The sequence below is a fragment of the Budorcas taxicolor genome, chromosome 11, assembly GCF_023091745.1.
Source record: "Budorcas taxicolor isolate Tak-1 chromosome 11, Takin1.1, whole genome shotgun sequence".
Lineage (NCBI taxonomy): Eukaryota > Metazoa > Chordata > Mammalia > Artiodactyla > Bovidae > Budorcas > Budorcas taxicolor.
Window position 1 is genome coordinate 33,589,722 of NC_068920.1, and position 25,524 is coordinate 33,615,245.

Below are 25,524 nucleotides of genomic sequence, written 5' to 3' on the forward strand. Positions count from 1 at the left end.
AAATCTTGAAAACAAAATGGAGTTACAGATAAATAGACTAGAGACAAGGATTGAGAAGATGCAAGAAAAGTTTAACAAGGATCTAGAAGAAATTAAAAAGAGTCAATCAACAATGAATAATGCAATAACTGAGATCAAAAGCACTCTGGAGGAAACCAACAGTAGAATAACTGAGGCAGAAGATAGGATAAGTGAGGTGGAAGATAGAATGGTGGAAATAAATGAAGCAGAGAGGAAAAAACAAAAGATAATTAAAAGAAATGAGGACAAACTCAGAGACCTCTGGGACAATGTCAAACGCTCCAAAATGCAAATCATAGGAGTCCCAGAAGAAGACAGAAAAGCCATGAGAAAATAGTTGAGGAGATAATAGTTGAAAACTTCCCTAAAATGGGGAAGGAAAATAGCCACCCAAGTCCAAGAAACCCAGAGAGTCCCAAACAGGATAAACCCAAGGTGAAACATCCCAAGACACATATTAATCAAATTAACAAAGATCAAACACAAAGAACAAATATTAAAAGTAACAAGGGAAAAACAACAAATAACACACAAGGGGATTCCCATTAGGATAACAGCTGATCTTTCAATAGAAACTCTTCAAGCCAGAAGGGAATGGCAGGACATACTTAAAGTGATGAAAGAAAATAACCTACAGCCCAGATTACTGTACCCAGCAAGGATCTCATTCAACTATGAAGGAAAAATCAAAAGCTTTACAGGCAAGCAAAAGCCGAGAGAGTTCAGCACCACCAAACCAGCTCTCCAACAAATGCTAATGGATCTTCTCTAGACAGGAAACACAGAAAGGGTGTATAAACTCTAACCCAAAACAATAAAGTAAATGGCAACAGGATCAATAATTACTTTAGATGTCAATGGGTTAAATGCCCCAACCAAAAGACAAAGACTGGCTGGATGGATACAAAAACAAGAGGCCTATATATGCTGTCTACAAGAGACCCACCTTAAACCTAGGGACACATACAGACTGAAAGTGAAGGGCTAGAAAAACATATTTCACGCAAATGGAGACCAAAAGAAAGCTGGAGTAGCAATACTCATATCAGATAAAATAGACTTTGAAATAAAGGCTGTGAAATGAGACAAAGAAACACACTACATAATGATCAAAGGATCAATCCAAGAAGAAGATATAACAATTATAGATATATATGCACCCAACATAGGAGCACCGTGATATGTAAGGCAAATGCTAACAAGTAGGAAAGGGGAAATTAACAGTCACACAATAATAGTGGGAGAGTTTAATCCCCCACTCACACCTATGGATAGACCAACTAACCAGAAAATTAGCAAGGAAATACAAACTTTAAATGATACAATGGACCAGTTAGACCTAATTGATATCTATAGGACATTTCACCCCAAAACAATGAATTTCACCTTTTTTCTGAAGTGCACAAGGAACCTTCTCCAGGATATACCACATCCTGGGCCATAAATCTAGCCTTGGTAAATTCAGAAAAATTGAAATCATTCCAAGCATCTTTTCTGATTCATGATACAGTAAGATTAGATATCAACTACAGGAAAAAAAAATTATTAAAAATTCCAAAATATGGAGGATAAACAACATGCTTCTAAATAACCAACAAATCACAGAAGAAATAAAAAAGAAATCAAAATATACATAGATATGAATGAAAATGAAAACATAACAACCCCAAACCTATGGGACACTGCAAAAACAGTGCTAAGGGAAGGCACATAGCAATACTGGCATACCTCAAGAAACAAGAAAAAAGTCAAATAAATAACTTAACTCTACAAGCAGAGACATTACTTTGCCTGCAAAGGTCCATCTAGTCACGGCTATAGTTTTTCCAGTGGTCGTGTGTGGATGTGAGAGTTGGACTGTGAAGAAAGTTGAGTGCCAAAGAATTGATGCTTTTGAACTGTGATGTTGGAGAAGACTCTTGAGAGTCCCTTGGACTGCAAGGAGATCCAGCCAGTCCATTCTAAAGGAGATCAGTCCTGGGTGTTCATTGGAAGGACTGATGCTAAAGCTGAAGCTCCAATACTAAAAAACACACTTCTGAATAACAAGCAAATCACAGAAGAAATAAAAAAGAAATCAAAATATGCATAGAAACGAATGAAAATGAAAGCACAATAATCCAAAACCTACAAGACCCTGTAAGAGCAGTACTAAGGGGAAGGTTAATAGCATTGCAAGCTTACCTCAAGAAACAAGAGAAAAATCAAATAAATAGCCTAACTCTACACCTACAGCAACTAGAAAACGAAGAAATGAAGCACCCCCATGGTTAGCAGAAGGAAAGAAATCCTAAAAATTAGGGCAGAAATAAATGCAAAAGAAACAGAGGAGACCATAAAAAAGCTAAAAGCTGGTTCTTTGAGAAGATAAATAAAATAGACAAACCATTAGCCAGACTCATCAAGAAAAAAAGGGAGAAGAATCAAATCAACAAAATTAGAAATGAAAATGGAGAAGTTATAACAGACAGCAGAGAAATACAAAGGATCATAAGAGACTACTATCAGCACCTATACACCAATAAAATTGACAACTTGGAAGAAATGGCCAATTCTTAGAAGAGTATAACTTCTCAAAAGTGAACCAGGAAGAAATAGAAAATCTGTTAAGATTTTCACAAACACAGAAATCGAAACTGTAATCAGAAGTCTTCCAACAAACAAAAGCCCAGGACCAGATGGCCTCACAGCTGAATTCTATGACAAATTTAGAGAAGAGCTAACACCTATCCTACTCAAACTCTTCCAGAAAATTGCAGAGGAAGGTAAACTGCCAAACTGATTCTATGAGGCCACCATCACTCTAATACCAAAATCAGACAAAGATGACACAAAAAAGAAAACTACAGGCCAATATTATTGATGAACATAGATGCTTAAAATCCTTAACAAAATTCTAGCAAACAGAATCCAACAACATATTAAAAAGGTCATGCATCATGACCAACTGGGCTTTATCCCAGGGATGCAAGGATTCTTCAACATTCACACATCAATCAATGTGATACACCACATTAACAAATTGAAAAATAAAAACTATATGATTATCTCAATAGACACAGAGAAAGCCTTTGACAAAATTCAACATCCATTTATGATAAAAACCCTCCAGAAAGCAGGAATAAAAGGAACATACCTCAACATAATAAAAGCCATATATGATAAAGCCACAGCAAATATTATCCTCAATGGTGAAAAATTGAAAGCATTTCCCCTAAAGTCAGGAACAAGACAGGGGTGCCCACTCTAACCACTACTAGAAAACATAGTTTTGAAAGATTTGGCCACAGCAGTCAGAACAGAAAAAGAAATGAAAGGAATCCAAATTGGAAAAGAAGAAGTAAAACTCTCACTGTTTGCAGATGACATGATCCTCTACATAGAAAACCCTAAAGACTCCTCCAGAAAATTAATAGAGCTAACCTATGAATATACTAAAGTTCCAGGATATAAAATCAACACACAGAAATCCCTTGCATTCCTATACACTAACAATGAGAAAATAGAAAAATAAATTAAGGAATCAATTCCATTCACCATTGCAATGAAAAGAATAAAATACCTAGGAATATATCTACCTAAAGAAACAAAAGACCTATATATAGAAAACTATAAAACACTGGTGAAAGAAATCAAAGAGGACACTAATTGATGGAGAAATATACCTTGATTATGGATCAAATGAATCAAGGTAGTGAAAATGAATATACTACCCAAAGCAATCTATAGATTCAATGCAATCCCTATCAAGCTACCAACGGTATTTTTCACAGATCTAGAACAAATAATTTCACAATTTGTATGGAAATACAAAAAAACCTCAAATAGCCAAAGCAATCTTGAGAAGGAAGACTGGAACTGGAGGAATCAGCCTGCTTGACTCAGGCTCTACTACAAAGCCACAGTCGTCAAGACAGTATGGTCCTGGCACAAAGACAGAAACATAGATTAATGGAACAAAATGGAAAGCCCAGAGATAAATCCACGCCCCTATGGACACCTTATCTTTGACAAAGGAGGCAAGAATATATAATGGAGAAAAGACAATCTCTTTTACAAGCGGTGCTGGCAAAACTGGTCAACCACTTGTAAAAGAATGAAACTAGAACACCTTCTAACACCATACATAAAAATAACTCAAAATGGATTAAAGATCTAAATGTAAGACTAGAAACTATAAAACTCCTAGAGGAAAACATAGGCAAAGCACTCTCTGACGTAAGCACAGCAGGATCCTGTATGACCCACCTCCCAGAGTAATGGAAGTAAAAGCAAAAATAAACAAATGGGACCTAATTAAAATTAAAAGCTTTTGCACAACGAAGGAAACTATGAGCAAGGTGAAAAGACAGCCTTCAGAATGGGAGAAAATAATAGAAACGAAGCAACTGACAAAGAATTAATCTAAAAAATATACAAGCAACTCCTGCAGCTCAATTCCAGAAAAATGTGACCCAATCAAAAAATGGGCCAAAGAACTAAACAGACATTTCTCCAAAGAAGACATACAGATGGCTAACAAACACGTGAAAAGATGCTCAACATCACTCATTATCAGAGAAATGCAAATCAAAACCACAATGAGGTACTATCTCACACCGGTCAGAATGGCTGCTATCCAAAAGTCTACGAACAATAAATGCTGAGAGGATGTGGAGAAAAGGGAACCCTCTTACACTGTTGGTGGAAATGCAAACTAGCCCAGCCACTATGGAGAACAGCGTGGAGATTCCTTAAAAACCTGGAAATAGAACTGCCTTATGACCCAGCAATCCCACTGCTGGACATACACACTGAGGAAACCAGTATTGAAGAGACATGTGTACCCCAATGTTCATTGCAGCACTATTTACAATAGCCAGGACATGGAAGCAACCTAGATGTCCATCAGCAGACGAATGGATAAGAAAGCTGTGGTACATATACACTATGGAATATTCAGTTCAGTTCAGTTCAGTTGCTCTGTCGTGTCCAACTCTGCGACCCCATGAACTGCAGCACGCCAGGCCTCCCTGTCTATCACCAACTCCTGGAGTTCATTCAGACTTGCTTCCATCGAGTCAATGATGCCATCCAGCCATCTCATCCTCTGTCGTCCTCTTCTCCTCCTGCCCTCAAACCCTCCCAGCATCAGAGTCTTTTCCAATGAGTCAACTCTTTGCATGAGGTGGCCAAAGTACCGGAGTTTCGGCTTTAGCGTCATTCCTTCCAAAGAAATCTCAAGTCTGATCTCCTTCAGAATGGACTGGTTGGATCTCCTTGCAGTCCAAGGGACTCTCAAGAGTCTTCTCCAACAGTACAGTTCAAAAGCATCAATTCTTCGGCATCAATTCATCATCAACATTCTATGGAATATTACTTAGCCATTAAAAAGAATGTCTTTGAATCAGTTCTAATGAGGTGGATGAAACTGGAGCCTATTATACAGAGTGAAGTAAGTCAGAAAGAAAAACACCAATACAGTATTTTAACGCATATATATGGGATTAGAAAGATGGTAATGATGACCCTGTATGTGAGACTGCAAAAGTGGCACAGATGTAAAGAACAGACTTTTGGACTCTTTGGGAGAAGGTGAGGGTAGGATGATTTGAGCGAATAGCATTGAAACATGTATATTATCATATGTGAAATAAATTGCCAGTGCACGTTCAATGCACAAGACAGGGTGCTCAGGGCAGGTGCCCTGGGATGACTGTGAGGGATGGGATGGGGAGGGAGGTGGGAGGGGGGGTTCAGGATGGGGAACACATGTACACCCATTGCTGATTTATGTGAATGTATGGCAGAAACCACCACAATATTGTAAAATAATTAGCCTGCAATTAAAATAAATAAAAAGAAAAAAAATAGAGTCAAATCTTGGAAGTGATAAACCAATCTTGGTATGATGTGGGAGGGGATTGCTCGAAGGTATGAATAACAGGAGTTGGGGATTATTAAGTCCATTTCTTTTTAAAATATTTATTTATCTAATTTATTTGGCTGTCCTAGGTCTTAGTTGTGTCATACAGGATCTTCGATGTTTGTTGAAAAATGCAGGATCTTTTAATTGTGGCATATAAACTGTTAGTTGGGGGGCGTGTGGGATCTAGTTACCTGACTGAGGATTGAACCTGGTCTCTTTGCACTGGGAGCATGGAGCCTTAGCCACTGCACCTCCTTAGTCCCTTTTAGGTCCATTTTACATGTGGTCTACAGAAATTATTGGTGACTCAGATGGTAAAGAATCTGCCTGCAATGCAGGAGACCTGAGTTTGATTCCTAGGTTGGGAAGATCCCCTGGAGGTTGAAATGGCAACCCACACCTTATTCTTGGGTGGAGAATCCCATGGACAAAGGAACCTGGGACGCTACATTCATAGGGTCACAAAGAGTGAGACATGGCTGAGTGACTAACACTTTTCATTTAAATTATCAATGAACTTCCCTGGTGGTTCAGACAGTAAAGTGTATGCCTACAATGCTGGAGAGCTAGGTTCAAGCCTTGGGTCAGGAAGATATCCTGGAGAAGGAAATGGCAACCCACTCCAGTATTCTTGCCTGGAAAATCCCATAGATGGAGGAGCCTGGTAAGCTACAGTCCATGGGGTCACAAAGAGTCGGACACGACTGAGTGAAGTCACTTCACATGTATATTATTTTCCCATGCTTATTTGATTCAAGCTTAATCTTGAAGTATTTACAGAATTCAGTTCAGTTGCTCAGTCGTGTCTGACTCTTTGTGACCCCATGAATTGCAGCACGCCAGGCCTCCCTGTCCATTACCAACTCCCGGAGTTCACCCAAGCTCATGTGCATCGAGTCGGTGATGCCTTCCAGCCATCTCATCCTCTGTTGTCCCTTCTCCTCCTGCCCCCAATCCCTCCCAACATCAGGGTCTTTTCCAATGAGTCAACTCTTCGCATGAGGTGGCCAAAGTACTGGAGTTTCAGCTTTAGCATCATTCCTTCCAAAGAAATCCCAGGGCTGATCTCCTTCAGAATGGACTGGTTGGATCTCCTTGCAGTCCAAGGGACTCTCAAGAGTCTTCTCCAACACCACAGTTCAAAAGCATCAATTCTTTGGCTCTCAGCTTCTTCACAGTCCAACTCTCACATCCATACATGACCACAGGAAAAACCATAGCCTTGACTAGATGGACCTTAGTCGGCAAAGTAATGTCTCTGCTTTTTAATATGCTGTCTCGGTTGGTGATAACCTTCCTTCCAAGGGGTAAGTGTCTTTCAATTTCCTGGCTGCAATCACCATGGGCAGTGATTTTGGAGCCCCAAAAAATAAAGTCTGACGCTGTTTCCACTGTTTCCCCATCTATTTCCCATGAAGTGATGTGACCAGATGCCATGATCTTCGTTTTCTGAATGTTGAGCTTTAAGCCAACTTTTTCACTCTCCACTTTCACTTTCATCAAGAGGCTTTTTAGTTCCTCTTCACTTTCTGCCATAAGGGTGGTGTCATCTGCATATCTGAGGTTATTGATATTTCTCCTGGCAATCTTGATTCCAGCTTGTGCTTCCTCCAGTCCAGCATTTCTCATGATGTACTCTGCATATAAGTTAAATGAGCAGGGTGACAATATATAGCCTTGAGGTACTCTTTTTCCTATTTGGAACCAGTCTGTTGTTCCATGTCCAGTTCTAACTGTTGCTTCCTGACCTGCATAGAGGTTTCTCAAGAGGCAGGTCAGGTGGTCTGGTATTCCCATCTCTTGAAGAATTTTCCACAGTTTATTGTGATTCCCACAGTCAAAGGCTTTGGCATAGTCAATAAAGCAGAAATAGATGTTTTCTGGAACTGTCTTGCTTTTTCGATGCTCCAACAGATGTTGGCAATTTGATCTCTGGTTCCTCTGCCTTTTCTAAAGCCAGCTTGAACATCAGGAAGTTCACGGTTCACGTATTGCTAAAGCCTGGCTTGGAGAATTTTGAGCATTACTTTACTAGCTTGTGAGATGAGTGCAATTGTGTGGTAGTTTGAGCATTCTTTGGCATTGCCTTTCTTTGAGATTGGAATGAAAACTGACCTTTTCCATTCCTGTGGCCACTGCTGAGTTTTCCAAATTTGCTGGCATATTGAGTGCAACACTTTAACAGCATCATCTTTCAGGATTTGAAACAGCTCAACTGGAATTCCATCACCTCCACTAGCTTTGTTCATAACGATGCTTTCTAAGGCCCACTTGGCTTCACATTCCAGGATGTCTAGCTCTAGGTGAGTGATCACACCATCATGATTATCTGGGTTGTAAAGATATTCTCATACAGTTCTTCTATGTATTCTTGCCACCTCTTCTTAATATCATCTGCTTCTGTTAGGTCCATACCATTTCTGTCCTTTATCGAGCCCATCTTTGCATGAAATGTTCCCTTGGTATCTCTAATTTTCTTGAAGAGATCTCTAGTCTTTCCCATTCTGTTGTTTTTGTCTATTTCTTTGCATTGATCACTGAGGAAGGCTTTCTTCTCCTTGCTATTCTTTTGAACTCTGCATTCAGATGCTTATATCTTTCCTTTTCTCCTTTGCTGTTTGTTTCTCTTCTTTTAATTTGTAAGGCCTCCTCAGACAGCCATTTTGCTTTTTTGCATTTCTTTTCCATGGGGATGATCTTGATCTCTTTCTCTTGTACAGTGTCACAAAATTCCGTCCGTAGTTCCTCAGGCATTCTGTCTATCAGATCTAGTCCCTTAAATCTATTTCTCACTTCCACTGTATAATCATAAGTGATTTGATTTAGGTCATACCTGAATGGTCTAGTGGTTTTCCCTGCTTTCTTCCATTTAAGTCTGAATTTGGTAATAAGGAGTTCATGATCTGAGCCTTAGTCAGTTTCCAGTCTCGTTTTTGCTGACTGTATAGAGTTTCTCCATCTTTGATTGCAAAGAACATAATCAATCTGATTTTGGTGTTGACCATCTGGTGATTTCCATGTGTAGAGTCTTCTCTTGTGTTGTTGGAAGAGGGTGTTTGCTATGACCAGTGCATTCTCTTGGCAAAACTCTATTAGCCTTTGCTCTGCCTCATTCTGTACTCCAAGACAAATTTGCCTGTTACTCCAGGTGTTTCTTGACTTCCTACTTTTGCATTCCAGTCCCCTATAATGAAAAGGACATCTTTTTTGGGTATTAGTTCTAAAAGGTCTTGTAGGTCTTCATGGAACCATTCAACTTCAGCTTCTTCAGCATTACTGGTTGGGGCATATGCTTGGATTACCGTGATATTGAAAGTTTTGTCTTGGAAATGAACAGAGATCATTCTTTCATTTTTGAGATTGCATCCAAGTGCTGCATTTTGGACTTTTTTGTTGACCATGATGGCTACTCCATTTCTTCTAAGGGATTCCTGCCCACAGTAGCACTAGTCATAGCAAAACCCTTTTTCAACAACACAAGAGATGACTTTACACATGGACATTGCCAAATGATCAATACAAAACTCAAATTGATTACATTCTTTGTAGATGAAGTTGGAGAAGCTGTATACAGTCAGCAAAAAGAAGACCTGAAGCTAACTGTGGCTCATATCATCAGCTCCTTATAACAAAATTCTGGCTTAAACTAAAGAGAGTGAGAGAAACCACTAGGTCAGCCAGTTCTGTTCAGTTCAGTTCAGTTGCTCAGTCGTGTCTGACTCTTTGTGACCCCATGAATTGCAGCACACCAGGCTTCCTTGGATGCTGGGAGCCAGCGTGAGGAATCCTGCCCATGGCAAAGGTCATGAGGAAGGAAGCCTGACATACACAAGGGCATGATCAGGCTTCAGGGGTTCCCCCTGGAATTTCCTGAGCATCCAACCCCCAAAACCAGAGTCTGCCTGCCTTACTGTGCTGTGCTTTCCACTCTTCTGACATTGCAAGGGGCTATCCCCAACCACCTTTCTCTAAAAGAATTCAACTTAGAGCTCTGGTCTCCTGGGCATAATAGAGTTTTCCAATCCAAACCCCTCTGATAGCTTCCTAACTTGCCTGACAGGTCTGTCTGGATTTTTACAATGGTGCATGTGATTGTTTACAGCCTCCCGACCATGAGAGGCACAGAAAGCTTAAAAGATTCTAGGAAAAATCGTTAGAATAAAACTGATTAAGGATTTCTTTGTTGAGCCAATACTTGCTGCCAAGCTTTCATACCTTTTATTTGTTGATATAGTTGGTATATAGAAAAAACAAGTAGCAACAGAGATCTTTGAGTTAAGTGCTTTCTTTGTTGTAACCCATTGCACCTTTGTTCTGTAGGAATGTAACTTTGTTTAGTGCTTTGAGGGTGATGCAAATTAAAGAAAAACACTTCAGGGCAAATGAGAATAACATTCATCAAGGAAGAGAGCCATAAAGTGTTAATAGGCCTCTTGGCCAGAAGATAATGTAAATCACCTGAGACATTTTGTATACAAAAAGATATGCAAAAAGAAAGCCTGGTCTAGATAAGGGTCAGGGCTGCTGACCCTGCATGACTTTGTATTATCCATTTATCTCTATGTATAACAAAAAGTATAAAAACGAACCTGGAAAATAAAGAACTGAATCAGTCTCTGGAAAGACTGATTTCCCCCGTGTTGTTCTTTCTTGTTTTCTTTTGGCTGAATTCCCATCTGGAATGTGGAAACTCGCCAGGCCTACTAATTTGGCCCAGGCTTCTAAGATCGGGACGGGGAAACTGGGAAGATGCCTGTGGCCTACGTAGGTGGTGCAAACTCCTTATCTCGGAGTTTTATTGGTTCTCTGTGTAAACCAAGTTATTTAGCCTCTTTTCTCCACTAGATTTCCCACTACACTATTCCTTCCTAATCTCTCTTTATATCTCTGAATAAATAAATCTCTCCTCGCCGACTCTGTCCCCACTTCGAATTCCCTTGATCCGCTGGGGCTGGACCCCAGCACCTGTCCATCACCAACTCCCGGAGTTCACTCAGACAAACGTCCATAGTGTCAGTGATCGATCCAGCCATCTCATCCTCTGTCATCCCCTTCTCCTCCTGCCGCTAATCCCTCCCAGCATCAGAGTCTTTTCCAATGAGTCAACTCTTTGCATGAGGTGGCCAAAGTACTGGAGTTTCAGCTTTAGCATCATTCCTTCCAAAGAAATCCCAGGGCTGATCTCCTTCAGAATGGACTGGTTGGATCTCGTTGCAGTCCAAGGGACTCTCAAGAGTCTTCTCCAACACCACAGTTCAAAAGCATCAATTCTTCAGCACTCAGCCTTCTTCACAGTCCGACTCTCACATCCATACATGACCACAGGAAAAACCATAGCCTTGACTAGATGGACCTTAGTCGGCAAAGTAATGTCTCTGCTTTTGAATATTCTAGGTTGGTCATAACTTTTCTTCTAAGGAGTAAGCGTCTTTTAATTTCATGGCTGCAGTCACCATCTGCAGTGATTTTGGAGCTCCCCAAAAGAAAGTCTGACACTGTTTCCACTGTTTCCCCACCTATTTCCCATGAAGTGATGGGACCAGATGCTATGATCTTCGTTTTCTGAATGTTGAGCTTTAAGCCAACCTTTTCACTCTCTTCTTTAACTTTCATCAAGAGGCTTTTTAGTTCCTCTTCACTTTCTGCCATAAGGGTGGTGTCATCTGCATATCTGAGGTTATTGATATTTCTCCTGGCAATCTTGATTCCAGCTTGTGCTTCTTCCAGCTCAGCGTTTCTCATGATGTACTCTGCATATAAGTTAAACAAGCAGGGTGACAATATACAGCCTTGATGTACTTCTTTTCCTATTTGAAACCAGTCTGTTGTTCCATGTCCAGTTCTAACTGTTGCTTCCTGACCTGCATACGGGTTTCTCAAGAGGCAGGTCAGGTGGTCTGGTATTCCCATCTCTTGAAGAATTTTCCACAGTTTAGGTATGACTTAAATCAAATCTCCTATGAATATGCAGTGCAGTTGATGAATAGATTCAAGGGATTAGATCTAGTAAACAGTGTGCCTGAAGAACTATGGATGGAGATCCATAATATTGTACAAGAGACAGTGAACAAGAACTTCCTGGAGAAAAGGATAATCAAGCAGGCAAAGTTGTTATCTGAGGAAGCTTTATAAAAAGCTGGACAAAGAAGAGACATGAAAAGCAAGGGAGAAAGGGATAGGTGCATCCAACTAAATTCAGAATTCCAAAGAATAGCAAAGAGAGACAAGAAAGACTTCTCCAATGAACAGTGCATAAAAATAGAGGAAAACAACAGAAAGGGAAAGACTAGAGATCTCTTCAGGAAAATTGGAAATATCAAGAGAACATTTCGCCCAAAGATGGGCACATTAAAGGACAGAAACAATGTCTATCTAGTAGATGCTAAAGAGATGGAAAGAATACTTGGAAGAACTAACAAAAAAGATGTTAATGAACTGGATAACTATGATGGTGTGGTTAGTCACCCGGAGCCAGACATTCTGGAGTGTGAGGTCAAGTTGGTCTTAGGAAGTACTGCTGTTAATAGAGCTAGTTGATGAGATGTAATTCCAATAGAGCTATTAAAAATCCTAAAGGATGATATTATCAAAGTGCTGCACTCAATATGTCAGCAAATCTGGAAGACCCAGCAGTAACCACAGGACTAGAAAAGATCAATCCTTATCCCAATTCCTAAGAAGGCTAGTACTAAAGAATGTTCAAACCATCAGACAATTGCACGCATCCCCCATGCTAGTAAGGTCATGCTTAAAATCTTGCATCCTAGGCTTCATCATTACATGAACCAAGAACTTCAGATGTCCACGCTGGGTTTAGAAAAGGAGGAAGAACCAGAGATCAAATTGCCAACATTCTCTAGATCATAGAGGAAGCAAAGGAATTCCAAAAAAAAATCTACCTCTGCTTCATTGACTAGGGTAAAGCCTCTGTGGATCACAACAAACTGGAAAGCTCTTAAAGAGATGGAAATAATAGACTGTCTTACCTGTCTCCTGAGAAACCTGTATGCAGGTCAAGAAGCAACAGTTAGAACCGTGTATGGAACAACGGATTGGTTAACGACTGAAAAAGCAGTACAACAGGGCTGTCTGCTGTCACCCTCTTTATTTAATCTATATGCTGAGCACATCATGAGAAATGCCAGGTTGGATGAGTTACAAGCTGGAATCAAAATAGAGAGAAACATCAATAACATCAGATATGCAGATGAAACCACTCTAATATCAGAAAGTGAAAAGGCACTAAAGAGCCTCTTGATGAGAGTGAAGGAAGAGAGTGAAAGAGTCAGCTTAAAACTAAATACTAAAAAAACTAAGATCATAGCATCTGGTCCCATTACTTCAAGGCAAATAGAGGGGGAAAATGTGGAAGTAGTGAGAGATTTCCTTTCTTGGGCTCTAAAATCACTGCAGATGGTGACTGCAGTCTTGAAATCAGGAGACAATTGCTTCTTGGCAGGAAAGCTATGACAAACCTAGACAGTGTGTTGAAATTCAGAGACATAACTGTTGACAAATGTCTGTATAGTCAAGGCTATGGTCTTCCTAGTGGTCACATATGATTGTTAGAGCTGGACTGTAAAGAAGACAGAACACCAAAGAATTGATGCCTTTGAACCGTGGTGCTGGAGAAGAGTTCTGAGAGTCATTTGGATAGGAAGGAGGTCAAACCAGTCAATCTTAAGGGAAATCAACCCTGAATACTCATTGGGAGGACTGATGCTAAAGCTGAAGCTCCAGTATTTTGGTCACCTTGATGCGAACAGCCTGATTCATCAGAAAAGTCCCTGGTGCTGGGAAAGATTGAGGGCAGGAGGAAAAGAAGGCATCAGAGGATGAGATGGCTGGATGGTATCACTGATGCAATGGACATGAACTTGGGCAAGCTTTGGGAGATGGTGAGGGACAGGGAGGCCTGGCATGCTGCAGTCCATGGGGTCACAAAGAGCCAGACATGACTGGGTGACTGAACAACAATAAGACTTAGAAGTTTAAAGAAAGGGAAATTTTAATAAAAATTTTTTATCAGTCTTAATTAGAATTTTTTATTGTATTTATTGTCAAAATATTTTTCATTTATATTATTCCCTAGAAGATATTGCTGAGTAGGTGTTTGTATTTTTATTTTATTTATTTACTCCTTAATTGAAGGATAACTGCTTTACAATGTTGTGTTGGTTTCTGCCATACAATGCAAATCATTCATAACTATATCTATCCCCGCCCTTTTAAATGAAATTGATTGCAAAATAAGGAATTGCAAAAAGCTAGAGATGCATGGGAGCATTACCAGATAATACTAGTGTGCAAGAGTCGATAAGTGATTACACATGTATAAGGAAAACAATCTACTCATTTGCATGAATTGTTATCACACGATAAATTGCCAACATAAGAAGTGGATAATTAGATCAATTCATATTTGGAATTTTCCAGGTTGATGTGACAGGACAATGACAATGAGAGTTTTATTTATTAACAAGAACATACTTGAAGTTATTAGCCATGATACATAAATAGGAAAGGGTATGAAATCAGGAGTGACTGATGAATTAGAAGAAATAAAGGGCCTTAATGAGACTGACACACTGGAGGAGTAGGAGTAGTTAAGTGATCAAGTACGGAACTTTACACCTTCAGTTTCACCTGCATATTCAATTGTGGGTGTCATCTGCTGCCAAACTTAAAAGGGAGAGTGCATCAGTAAGGGGAAGAATCACAAGTGACAAATATCCAACATATAAGTTGATTAAAGATATAAGTTTATGTCTCACAGAAAAGAATTCTGGAACTGGGTAATAGAGTAGCCCCAAGAAATTGTCAAAAACCCAGTTCATTTTAATTTCTCCACTACTTATGTCGTATTACATGTCATATAGTTTTTGAGTTCTAGCCAACATGATATATTACAGCCAGCAGAAAGTAAAGAATAGAAAGGCATAATTTACCTTTAAGGACACATCCTTATAATTCAGCTGATATACAGCATCATCATTTATCCACTTTCAGTAGAGGAGATAAAGAAATCTAATATTTATATTAGCTGTCATAGGAAAGTATAATAATAAGGATAAATAAAGAAGGATAAAATAAAGAAGAAGGGAGAATTGATATAAGGCAATCATCAGTCTGTGTCCAGAGCTTCATTTTGAGAATGAACAAGTAAGGAACAAGAAAAATATCTGTTTGTATCTCATTGGGGGAGAATTGTGATTTTCATTGGGGATCAAAGTAATCATTTCTCATGGAGTGGGGTAGACATATGAATTACAACATCAGCACATTCTTCACCTGAACAGAAAGTTAGGGAGCCTGACTCAGAGGACCAAAGTCTGAAAAGTGGTCTTAGGACACCACAGAATGTGTCCTGGGGAAAGGTGAAGATGTGGGATCCATCTGTCATATTATAGAAAGATACATCTCCAGCCTCATAATCCAGAAATACCCTCACAATAAAAGGTTTTTCTCTTAGAGTAAGACGGGTTTCTGGGGAGGTGAGGGCCCAGTACTCTCCCTCATAGAACCTAATGGCCCAGAAACCATTCTTTGGGGACATTGTGATCCTCCCCTTCCTTGTTACATTATCCCTACAAACTCCCAGGTCCCAGGAACAGGCGTCCCCAACCTCTACATCCCAGGAGTATCTCCCTGAGATGGTGCGCAATTGACCCAGCACACAGGGAATGGAACTGAATCTCTCTGAGGAGCTGGGAATTTCTTGACACCTTTCTTGCCAGGAAACTCGTCTCCCTTCTTCAGACAGGAGGAGGGCAGGATGAGCAGTGGCTGCATCCAGGGTCATATTTACTGCAAAGACAAGTAGACCATCATGTTTCTGGGAAGGGTCTCAGTAGGCCTGGGCCAGAGGGTTCTTATTCTCTGAGGACTCCTTTGACCCTGGGTAGATCAGCTCACTTCCACCCAACGTTCCTCCAGATTGTCCCACGAAGAAAAAGGTCCCTTGTGGATCATCACATACTCACCAGCTTTGAATTCTTCTTTCCTCCAGTCTACAAGGAACAAGTGAACATGAGAACCTACCATCTGAAAAACAAAGCTGCCTGTCTGTCCAAAATACTATGAGTATAAACTCCCTAGGATTAATTCAAGAATAATAGCAATCAAAGAAAATACCCTTTTATAAGTTAAACTGTTTTTTAAAACATTCTTGTAAATTATGTCTGACTTGAGACTTGACCCATCCCTATGCCCTCTAAGTCGACATTCCTGCAGGATAAATATCTAGATTCTATTTACAGTGTTTGAGAGAAAATAGGGAACGTAGTGTTTCTGACAAAATAGCTTGTTGATCACATTAGTTTCCTCAGACTTTAGCCAATGAAAACCACTTTATATAGAATGTAAGACACAATTAAAAAGTCTGCTAAAAGTTAGCATTTCATACACATTATTAACTCATCATATGAGTAATCTATGGAATTCATATTATGTATGCTTTGGAGTTTCTTTGATTTTCAGTATATATTTTACACACAGTAGATATTCATTTGAAATATTTTTGATCATAGGATTTTCTTCAGCAGGGTCTATGTAACTCACCAGGGTATAATGGTACATTCTTCCAGGCTGCAAAGAACAAAGTAGGAAATCCTTTACCTTTTTTTTCCTTACCAGATTTCTCTTACTATTGTTTTCTTATTCTGTTGTCTCTATTCCCTGTCTTGTTTTGAATCCCTTGGGCTTTCTCTTTCTATCCTGTATTATCTTCATACTCTGTTTTTTTTCCAAAAATGAAAATAAAAGAGGTCAGGTGTAGGAAAGGTAGAAATAAAGAAGCAACAAAATATCAGAAGGATATTGGAGGAGGGTGAGGAAGATTGAATAAAGATGACAAGGAAGAAAGGAGGAAAGGAAAAAATATGCTGAATCACCCATCATTTACCCTTCAAAGACAATTCACTGAAATTACAGAAATTTAGAAGGCAATGTTAGAAATTCTTCTTTGCTGACTACAGACATTTTTATTTTATTCTCCAATCCTATCCTACTGCACTAGAGGCAAGATTCAAGATAGACACAAGAATGGAGTTTTCTGAGAGCTAAGCATTACTCACCATGTTTGTATTGAGCCTTCCTCTTATCTGAGAGACAATACAGAAACATACATATATGAGACAGGATTTCTTAACATCATAAGGAAGAGGCAATTAAAGCCACACATCTGCCAATGTTTGTGTTTGCATACTGATCAGGTATTGCTCATTCAAAAATAATGACAGAAATCTCTAAAGTTCATTCCATATGAAACATTTACTAGAGTATGAAGAATGCAGTTTGATATGTAGAGTGATATAAATAATTCTTATAATACGTTACTAAAATTGTATAGGAATACTTTATAAAATCATTTTAGAATTTAGGAATGTATTATCAATGAAGTTTATATGAGTCAAAATGCAATACAAAAGACTCTGAAGGATGAAAAATTTGTTGAATAATTGAATTAATCAAAGCAAACATGAAAGAAAAATAATAACTATGATAGGAAACATAATAACAAGGAAAAATCAAGAAAAACTATCATACATTTTGGTGTCTTGAGAATAAGGTCAAGAAAAGCTCACTAGCAAGTCTTAAGATTACATTTCTTATCAATAGACAAAGTCCTTCTGGATGAATTTCTCCCACTCAGCAGCTTTGGAGGCTGAGTTCAGACTTCTAAGAACTGGGACAATATTATGTACGAAAAAATGAGCCTTCCATCTGACAGGACAACTTGGAGAAACCAAGTAAAAAACACTTTCTATTAAATGGAGAAAACCACATTTTTCCAGCCTATTCACTTTCATGTCAACAAGCTTATGACAAAATTATGATAATCATCTGAAGACTATATGACAGGAAGGAAAGGAAGCAAAGAAAGTATGTTTCTAGAAATTATATCACTAAAAGGATGTAAGAATAACAGTAACCAATTTTATCCTGAAGTTTCCCTGAAAAGTCAACAGAAGAAACTCAAGTAAGTGTCAAGGAAAAACAACACAGAACATGAAAATGAGCTGAAAATTTCCGGGTCACAGAAAAGTTCAGCAGCAAGTCTTAAGATGACATTAATATCAGTAGTCGAGGTCCTTCTGGATGAACTTATCCCACTCCCTGGGTTTGGAGACTGAACCCTTTAAGACCTTACAATATCTTGTGCAAACAATGGGCCTTGCATCTCAGAGGACAACATGGAGAACCCAAGTTAAGGAAAATTTTCGATTAAATGGAGAAACACATTGTAAAGACAATTTAATCTTAATGGAGAAAACCACATACGTCTAGAAATTCACTTTCATGTCAACAAGCTTATGACAAAATTATGATAATCATCTGAAGATAATATCAAAGGGAGGAAAGGAAGCAAAGAAAGTATGTTTCTAGAAATTATATTGCTAAACGGATGTAAAAATAACACCTACCATTTTCATCCTTAAGTTTCCCTGAAGCAAATGAAAGAAACTCAAATAAGTGTCAAGGAAAAACAACACAGAACATCAAAATAAGCCGAAAATTTTAGGGTTACAGAAAAGATCTCTAGGAAGTCTTAAGATGACATTTGCTATCAGTAGACGAGGTCCTTCTGGATGAACTTCTCTCACTCACTGGGTTTGGAGACTGAATCCTCTAAGAACTGGGACAATATCTTGTGCAAAACAATGGGCCTTGAATCTCAGAGGACCACTTGAGGAACCGAAGTTAAGGAAAATGTTCTATTAAATGGAGAAAATCACAGTGTAAAGACAAATTATTCTTAATGGAGAAAACCATATTCTACTAGCGTAATCCCTTTCATGTCAATAAGCTTATGAGAAAATTATGATAATCATCTGAAGATTATATCAAAGGGAGGAAAGGAAGAAAGAAAGTATGTTTCTGGAAAATATATCGCTAAAAGGATGTAAGAATAACAATTACCATTTTCATCCTGAAGTTTCCCTGAAAAGCAAATGGAAGAAACTCAAGTAAGTGCCAAGGAAAAACAACACAGAACATGAAAATATGCTGAAAATGTCCGGGTCACAGAAAAGTTCTCTAGCAAGTCTTAAGATGATATTTATTATCAGTAGACGAGGTCCTTCTGGATGAACTTGTTTCCTCACTGAGTTTGGAGACTGAGCCTTTTAAGAACTGGGAAAATATCTTGTGCAAAACAATGGGCCTTGCATCTTAGAGGACAACTTGGAGAACCCACGTTAAGGAAAACGTTCTGTTAAAAGGAGAAAACCACATTGTAAAGAAAATTTATTCTTAATGGAGAAAACCACATTCTTCTGGCCTAATCCCTTTCATGTCAACAAGCTTATGAGAAAATTATGATGATCCTCTGAAGATTATGTCAAAGGCAGGAAAGGAAGCCAAGAAAGTATGTTTCTAGAAATTATATCCTTAAAAGGATGTCAGAATAACACTTACCATTTATATCCTGAAGTTTCCCTGAAAAGCAAATGGAAGAAACTCAAGTAAGTGTCAAGGAAAAACAACACAGAACATGAAAATAAACTGAAAATGTCCGGGTCACAGAAAAGTTCTCTAGCAAGTCTTAAGATGATATTTGTTATCAGTAGACGAGGTTCTTCTGGATGAACTTCTCTCATTCACTGGACTTGGAGAGTAACCCGTTTGAGAACTGGGAGAATATCTTGTGCAAAACAATGGACCTTGCATCTCAGAGGACAACTTGGAGAACTAAAGTTAAGAAAAACTTTCTATTAAATGGAGAAAACCCGATTATAAAGACAATTTATTATTAATGGCAAAAACTACATTCCTCCAGCCTAATCCATTTCATGTCAACAAGCTTATGACAAAATTATGATAATCATCTGAAGACTATATCACAGGAAGGAAAGGAAGCAAAGAAACTATGTTTCTATTAATTATATCACTAGAAGGATGTAAGAATAACTCTTACGATATTCATCCTGAAGATTCCCTGAAAAGCAAATGGAAGAAACTCAAATCAGCATCAAGGAAAAACAACACAGAACATAAAAATAAGCTGACAAATTCTAGGTCACAGAAAAGTTCACTCCAAGTCTTAAGATGACATTGTTATCAGTAGGCGAAGTCCTTCTGGATGAACTTCTCCCACTCCCTGGGTTTGGAGACTGAACCCTTTAAGACCGTGGACAATATCTTGTGCAAAACAATGGGCCTTGCATCTCAGAGGACAACATGGTGAACCCAAGTTAAGGAAAACTTTCTATTAAATGGAGAAAACCACATTGTAAAGACAGTTTATTCTTAATGGAGAAAACCACATATGTCTAGAAATTCACTTTCATGTCAACAAGCTTATGACAAAATTATGATAATCAACTGAAGATTATATCAAAGGGAGGAAAGGAAGCCAAGAAAGTATGTTTCTAGAAATTATATCGCTAAAAGGATGTAAGACTAACATTTACCATTTTCATCCTTAAGTTTCCCTGATAAGCAAATGAAAGACACACAAAAAAGTGTCAAGAAAAACAGCACAGAACATCAAAATAAGCTGAAAATTTCAAGGTTACAGAAAAGTTCTCTAGCAAGTCTTAAGATGACATTTGCTATCAGTACATGAGGTCCTTCTGGATGCAGTTCTCTCACTCCCTGGGTTTGGAGACTGAACGTTTAAGAACTAGGACAATATCGTGTGCAAAACAATGGGCCTTGCATCTGAGAGGACCACTTGGAGAATCGAAGTTAAGGAAAACGTTCTATTAAATGGAGAAAACCACATTTTAAAGAAAATTTATTGTTAGTGGAGAAAACCACATTCTTCTAGCCTAATCCCTTTCATGTGAACAAGTTTATGACAAAACTATGATAATCCTCTGAAGATTATATCAAAGGAAGAAAGCATGCAAAGAAAGTATGTTTCTAGATATTAAGTCGCTAAACGGATGTCAGAATAACACTTACCATTTTCATCCTGAAGTTTCCCTGAAAAGCAAATGGAAGAAACTCAAATAAGTGTCAAGGAAAAACAACAAAGAACATCAAAATAAGCTGAAAATTTCCGGGTTACAGAAGGTTCTCTAGCAAGTCATAAGATGACATTTGCTATCAGTAGACGAGGTCCTTGTGGATGAACTTGGCTCCCTCACTGTGTATGGAGACTAAACCTTTTAAGAACTGGGACAATATCTTGTGCAAAAAAATGGGCCTTGCATCTCAGAGCACAGCTTGAAGAACCGACATTAAGGAAAACTTTGTATTAAATGGAGAAAACCACATTGTAAGACAATTTATTCTTAATCGAGAAAACCACATTCTTCTAGCCTAATCCCTTTCATGTCAAGAAGCTTATGACAAAATTATGATATTATCTGAAGATTATATCAAAGGAAGGAAAGGAAGCCAAGAAAGTATGTGTCTCGAAAATATATGGTTAAAAGGATGTAGAATTACACTTACCATTTTCATCCTGAAGTTTCCCTGAAAAGCAAATGGAAGAAACTCAAGTAAGTGCCAAGGAAAAACAACACAGAACATGAAAATATGCTGAAAATGTCCGGGTCACAGAAAAGTTCTCTAGCAAGTCTTAAGATGATATTTATTATCAGTAGACGAGGTTCTTCTGGATGAACTTCTCTCATTCTTTGGATTTGGAGAGTAACCCCTTTGAGAACTGGGAGAATATCTTGTGCAAAACAATGGACTGGCATCTCAGAGGACAATTTGGAGAACCAAAGTTAAGGAAAACTTTGTATTAAATGGAGAAATCTACATTGTAAGACAATTTTTTCTTAATGGAGAAAACCACATTCTTCTAGCCTAATCCCTTTCACGTGAACAAGCTTATGACAAAATTATGATAATCCTTTGAAAATTATATGAAAGGAAGGAACGGAAGCCAAGAAAGTATGTGTCTAGAAATTATGTCGTTAAAAGGAGGTCAGAATAACACCATTTTCAACCTGAAGTTTCCCTGAAAAGCAAATGGAAGAATCTCAAATGAGTGTCAAGGAAAAATAACACAGAACATGAAATTAAGCTGGAAATATCTGGGTCACAGAAAAGTTCAATAGCAAGTCTTAAGATGACATTCGTTATCAGTAGATAATATCGTTCTGGATACACTTGTCTCACTCACTGGGTTCTGAGACTGAACCCTCTCAGAACTGGGAAAATATCTTGTGCAAAAAAATGGGCCTTGCATCACAGAGGACAACTTGGAGAACCCAAGTTAAGGAAAACTTCGTATTAAATGGAGAAATCTACAGTGTAAAAGCAATTTATTCTTAATGGAGAAAACCACATTCTTCTAGCCTAATCCCTTTCATGTGAAAAGCTTATGAGAAAATTATGGTAATCCTCTGAAGATTATATCAAAGTGAGGAAAGGAAGCAAAGAAAGTACGTTCTAGAGATTATATTGCTAAAATGATGTAAGAATATCACTTAACAGATTCATCCTTAAGTTTCCCTGAAAAGTAAATGGAAGAAACTCAAATAAGTGTCAAGGAAAAACAACACAGAACATGAAAAGAAGATGAAAATTTCAGGGTTACAGAAAAGTTCTCTAGCAAGTCTTAAGATGACATTTGCTATCAGTAGATGAGGTCCTGCTGGGTGAAGTTGTCTCACTCACTGGGTTTAGAGACTGAACCGTTTACGAACTGGGACAATATCGTGTGCAAAACAATGGGCCTTGCATCTCAGAGGACGACCTGGAGAACCCAAGTTAAAGAAAACTTTCTATTAAATGGAGAAAACCACAGTGTAAAGACAATTTATTCTTAATGGAGAAAACCACAGTCTGTTAGCCTAATCCCTTTCATGTCAAGAAGCTTATGACAAAATTATGATAATCATCTGAAGATATATCAAAGGAAGGAAAGGAAGCCTGGAAAGTATGTTTCTAGAAATTATATTGTTAAAAGGATGTCAGAATAACACTTACCGTTTTCATGGTGAAGTTTCCCTGAAGAGCAAATGGAAGAAACTCAAGTAAGTGTCAAGGAAAAACAACACAGAATATGAAAATAAGCTGAAAATGTCCGGGTCACAGAAAAGTTCTCTCACAAGTCTTAAGATGACATTTGTTATCAGTAGACGAAGTCCTTCTGGATGGACTTGTCTCACTCACTGGGTTTTGAGACTGAACCCTCCAAGAACTGGGACAATATCTTGTGCAAAACAATGGGCCTTGCATCTCAGAGGACAACTTGGAGAACCCAAGTTAAGGAAAACTTTGTATTAAATGGAGAAAACCACATTGTAAAGACAATTTATTGTTAATGGAAAAAGCCACATTCTTCTAGAAAATCACTTTCATGTCAACAAGTCTATGACAAAATTATGATAATCATCTGAAGACTATATCAAAAGGAGGAAAGGGAGCAAAGAAAGTATGTTTCTAGAAATTATATCGCTAAATGGATGTAAGAATAACGCTTACCGTTTTCATGGTGAAGTTTCCCTGAAAAGCAAATGGAAGAAACTCAAACACGTGTCAGGGAAAAACAACACAGAACATGAAAATATGCTGAAAATGTCCGGGTCACAGAAAACTTCTCTAGCCAGTCTTAAGATGATATTTGTTATCAGTAGACGAGGTCCTTCTGGATGAACTTCTCTCATTCACTGGATTTGGAGAGTAACCCCTTTGAGAACTGGGAGAATATCTTGTGCAAAACAATGGACTTGCATCTCAGAGGACAACTTGGAGAACCCAAGTTAAGGAAAACGTTCTATTAAATGGAGAAAACCACATTGTAAAGATAATTTATTCCTAATGGAGAAAAACACATTTTTCTAGCCTAATCCCTTTCATGTCAACAAGCTTATGAGAAAATTATGATAATCCTCTGAAGAGTATATCAAAGGAAGGAAAGGAAGCATAGAAAGTATGTTTCTGGAAATTATATCGCTAAAAGGATGTAAGAATAACAATTACAGTTTTCATCCTGAAATTTCCCAAAAAGCAAATGGAAGAAACTCAAATAAGTGTCAAGGAAAAACAACATAGAACATGGAAATAAACTGAAAATTTCCGAGTCACAGAAAAATTCACTAGCAAGTCTTAAGATGACATTAGTTATCAGTAGATGAGGTCCTTCTGGATGAACTTGTGTCATTCACTGGGTTTGGAGACTGAACCCTTTCAGAACTGGGACAATATCTTGTGGAAAACAATGGGCCTTGCATCTCAGAGGATAACCGGGAGAACCCAAGTTAAGGAAAACTTTGTATTAAATGGAGAAAACCACAGTGTAAAGACAATTTATTCTTAATGGAGAAAACCACATTCTTCTAGCCTAATCGCTTTCATGTGAACAAGCTGATGACAAAATTATGATAATCATCTGAAGTTTATATCAAAGGGAGGAAAGGAAGCCAAGAAAGTATTTTTCTAGAAATTATGTCACTAAACGGATGTAAGAAAAACACTTACCATTTATATCCTGAAGTTTCCCTGAAAAGCAAATGGAAGAAACTCAAGTAAGTGTCAAGGAAAAACAACACAGAGCATGAAAATAAGCTTAAAATTCCAGGGTTACAAAAAAGTTCTCTAGCAAGTCTTAAGATGACATTTGCTATCAGTAGACGAGGTCCTTCTAGATGCAGTTCTCTCACTCACTGGGTTTGGAGACTGAACCCTTTCAGAACTGGGACAATGTATTGTGCAAAACAATGGGCCTTGCATCTCAGAGGACAACCTGGAGAACCCAAGTTAATGAAACTTTCTATTAAATGGAGAAAACTACATTGCAAAGACAATTTATTGTTAATGGAGAAAACCATATTCTTCTAGCCTAATCCCTTTCATGTCAACAAGCTTATGAGAAAATTATGATGATCCTCTGAAGATTATATCAAAGGCAGGAAAGGAAGCCAAGAAAGTATGTTTCTAGAAATTATATCGTTAAAAGGATGTCAGAATAACACTTACCATTTTCATCCTGAAGTTTCCCTGAAAAGCAAATGGAAGAAACTCAAATACGTGTCAGGGAAAAACAACACAGAACATGAAAAGAAGCTGAAAATGTTCCGGTCACAGAAAAGTTCTCTAGCAAATCTTAAGATGACATTTGTTATCGGTAGATGAGGTCCTTCTCGATGAACTTCTCTCACTCACTGGATTTTGAGAGTGAACCCTCTGAGAACTGGGACAATATTGTGTGCAAAGCAATGGGCCTTGCATCTCAGAGGACAACTTGGAGAACCCAAGTTAAGGAAAACTTTCTATTAAATGGAGAAAACCACATTGTAAAGACAATTTATTCTTAATGGCAAAAATACATCCCTCCAGCCTAATCCCTTTCATGTCAACATGCTTAAGACAAGATTATGATAATCATCTGAAGATTATATCACAGGACGGAAAGGAAGCAAAGAAACTATGTTTCTTTAATTATTTCACTAGAATTATGTAAAAATAATACGATATTCATCCTGAAGATTCCCTGAAAAGCAAATGGAAGAAACTCAAACAAGCGTCAAGGAAAAACAACACACAACATAAAAATAAGCTGACAAATTCCAGGTCACAGAAAAGTTCACTCCAAGTCTTAAGATGACATTGTTATCAGTAGGCGAAGTCCTTCTGGATGAACTTCTCCCACTCCCTGGGTTTGGAGACTGAACCCTTTCAGAACTGGG